This window comes from Vanessa tameamea, chromosome 10 (genome assembly GCF_037043105.1).
Source record: "Vanessa tameamea isolate UH-Manoa-2023 chromosome 10, ilVanTame1 primary haplotype, whole genome shotgun sequence".
In the NCBI taxonomy this organism is placed as follows: domain Eukaryota; kingdom Metazoa; phylum Arthropoda; class Insecta; order Lepidoptera; family Nymphalidae; genus Vanessa; species Vanessa tameamea.
The window spans coordinates 8,943,183-8,947,053 of NC_087318.1; the positions used below are offsets into that span (position 1 = coordinate 8,943,183).

General features: G+C 30.6%; 1 long non-coding RNA gene across 1 annotated transcript; it reads right to left on the reverse strand.

Annotated features, from left to right (window-relative positions):
• Window positions 1-939: 939 nt before the first annotated feature.
• Window positions 940-2,832, reverse strand: LOC113391453 (uncharacterized). The gene is made up of 2 exons (XR_010309255.1): window positions 2,408-2,832; window positions 940-1,192 (listed from the first exon to the last, which is right to left on the reverse strand). It is a non-coding gene; the product is annotated as an uncharacterized LOC113391453 (long non-coding RNA).
• Window positions 2,833-3,871: the final 1,039 nt, after the last annotated feature.

Consider the following 3,871-nt stretch of genomic DNA (forward strand, 5'->3'; position numbering starts at 1 on the left):
CTTGAATGTTTATATTTTAAACACACAGATAGATACTAAAAAAAAGATTTCGCGACAAATCGATATTCGAGATAAAATGTATCAATGTCATATGTAAAGATACCACCGGTTTGAAAAGTAGACTGAGTCAATCAAGTACAATTAAATGTATATATATACTACCTGGATACGAATCAATAAATACGAAGTCCACGCTTTTTAGTCTAGTAGTAGTAGTGTCATGATTTAAACATAACAGAATATTATTATAAAAACGAATACCATGGCTCGGGAAATGAATACCCAGGAGGACTTTACAAAGTCAGAATTTAGCGGTTATAAGTTTATTTATTCACCGTTCACTTCATTTTCGTTTATTATCTACTGCAAACTGAACGAAAACATTGAGAGAAAATCTACTTGAGTCATCACATCCACCGTCATACGTTCAATCAATGTATTCGAAATAGCTACAAACAATTAGAACTTTGTCCAACATATATTGTTTAATAACATAAGATTGTTTTAAGCAAGGAACATCTCTAGAAAGTTACATAATAAATATAACTACAGCCTATTTCAATCAAAGAAAGAGTATGTACATATATCAACAAAACTTAAATTTACATATTACATCATGTGCTAGCTCAGTAATAATATACATTACAAACAGTTCATGATAAATATTACAACACTCTTCCACTTGACTACTTATTTCCACTTTAATTTTACTACAAAAGTTTCAATAAGAACTTCACCGACATTCAAAACCGCATTTTTTTGCTATTCCATAATGAATGTCATATATTATTATTCTAGATCTTCACCAATGATATCGCGTGAAATCAATGTCGTAGTTATATATTTATATTTAACTCTCTTTTGGTTGGATTAGACTATAATTTACTTGTCGCATTGCATTGCTGGTTTGTTGTTGTTTATCATAAAATAAAGCAAGAATTTTGTTTATAATTTAATCAGTTATCATAACAAGTGAAATGATAAAATGGTATAAGAATTACAATTATTGTAGTATTTTGGTATGCACTTAAATTCATTTAATGAAGTTGTTTTAAACATAGATTTCAAGTTGATAGTTTAGACCAGACCCTCTCTCGCTCTTCAGTCTGATGTTGGCGTAAGACTGACCGACTCCTCCCGATGTGATCGTCGCACTTGCGTCCGTGTGATCCAAATCCCTCGCAATTATTCCCTGAAAAATAAATTACAATTTCTTAAATGTAAGTTTTCGTGACATATTGTTAAGTACAATTCATTTATATTTAAGTCACAGAACAAATATATTGTTATGATGGTATAGGAATCAAGAATAGGAACAGCCTGTAAGAATCTAACTGCTGGGCTAAGAACTCCTTTCTTTTTAAGGGTAAGGTTTAGAGCTTACTCCACCATCTTCAGTGCGGGTGGCTGGATATATATATGGAAAATTTTCAACTAAAACATGCAACCTGCTTATTTCTTCATGATATAATTCACGAGCCTGCTGATATGAATTATATACACAAAAGCACATGAACATTTAGTTTTGCTTGCCTGGGTTTGAACCCACAATACTCAGTCAAGATTTATATCTTCTAACCGCTGGGTCAACTCAGTCATATGAATATAACATAATGCTTAATATGTAACACGTTAAATTGGAATAAATTATAACATATATTTACACTATATGCTTCATATAATTATATATATTTTGTCATTGATTTGCAAGAACCAAGGTTAAAAGTATCTTGATCTAAATCTGTAAATTAAATTTAAGGCCAACGACTTGGTATAATTTAACCCATATAGCCACAACACATATTGTATTTTACAAGAAATCAGTACATCTTTATATATTATATTCCGGAGTGCGTGTTTGAGTAATTCTGCTCGTCCCGAACGGCGTGACCGATTTTGTTAAATTATTTTTTCTACTCTTAGAGTCCCTTGAACGGTTCTATACTTTAATTTTATACATCCAACAGATATTTCTACGCACTTTAAGCTAGTTTCAATATTTGTAAAATTCTTATGTTATAAAATAAACCTATGTTCCAAATTTGAAATTACTAAATTCAGTAGTTATGGCTGTGGTTTAATAGTCAGTTTTTCAAGTATCACATAAATATTAATCACTATTCAATGGCGAAATGCTTCGCAAGCACATATTATAAGTAGGTTACTAGTCTGCATCTCATGTTATTTAAGAATACTTAGCAATCACATGACATTGACGCTGTTATTTGAGTTTTATTTATACAAGTCTATACTATACTAAAAACTTTATAAGGCAAAAACTTAACCTATTAAAAAGGTAAATTTAACAAAATAGTGATTAAATATATAATTTATTTTCGATTAGTTTTAGAATGTTTATCTTAAATAAAAGCGTCCGGTCATAGTTTACTTAATCATCACTCATTACCTTTATTATTTGTTGACCTGGATCAGCAAAGAAGACTTCCTTGACCCTCTTTTTTAGCGGGATAGAGACATATTCCGCTTTTTCTTGCCATATCAGTCTGTTATTGAAACTCGTTCCCACAATAAGGTCTTTACAATAGCTCACGCAAAGACAGGATGCAAAAACGATGAAAATAATTGACACAGTCTTCATTGTTGAAATTAGAATGTGCGTATGATCTCAACCACGTACGCTAGTCAACTGATTAATATATTTGTTCAACGAGAGTCTTTAGTCATTCGTTAAGGAACCTGTTTGTTCCGACAGTGTATAACCGGAAAAAACATATCAAATTATTTAGCGGGGTCAACGTCAATGTGCTGGGCTTATTATTATTCTACATATACCTTGAAAACTCTAGGTTATTACCCTAACGAATATACCTACTGATACAAGTTGAGAAAATTCTGTATACAATTTTTTACGAATTGCAATACTGTACAATAATTTACTTGATTTAGCATTTAATTCTATGTTGCCTTATGTTTTATACAAAGTACAATTCAGTCGGATTATTATTGTCTTTATATCATGATGATTTCGATAGATTTCGCTCTAAAAATGTTAAAAATATAATTCGATAATAAAGCTGAGTTAAGCACGATCTTTTAATTTCTGGCGGTTATAAAGCATTATGTGCAATGGTGGTATTGCTTTAAATAGAAGTGTTCTAACAGTTGTTAATTAGATATGTATTCTGTTAAATATAGGATCGAGATATTTAAAGTATGATCAATATAAATACGTACATACTAATGATATACTTCTGACCAATTTCTGTCTCGCTGGTCAATCTCAACGAAGATAAGCGAACTGCGCAGTGTTATTAGATACATATACATACATAAATGTACGAGCAATCACAGATGCACTCTCTCTGACGATCGTAGAGATAGGCGAAGAGTAAACGGCGTGCTTTCCGTATAAATAGAAGAATTATGAAAAATTTTATTATCATATATATAAAAGTCACACGATTAAGTCAAGGCTATAAAAAGCCTTGGAAACTTTATCAAATAAGCAAGCCATTAATTCAGTTGGCACTACCATATTAAGTATGAGTATACGTTATTTAAATATAGCATTAAAAATATCCTCCCATTTAAATAGTAATATTTCGTTATGGTTTTTAATTAAAATTATAAATTTTGTGAGATAACCTCGACGCAGTGTATCTCATTATTACGATAATACAATTGTCGGTCTCGAACTGCGAGTACGAAACGGAACATAAAGTAAATCAGTCCGATTTCATTACGTCATTTTTATTATGAAGATTAAACTAATTAATGTATTGCAGAAACTGTTACGATATAAAACGTCTGTAACGTTAAACGATAACGACATTATAAAAACGACAATTAAAATAATTGGTTTCTTATGTTATTATTCGCTTAGTAAACTCTATAGGGAATTTAATTAAAA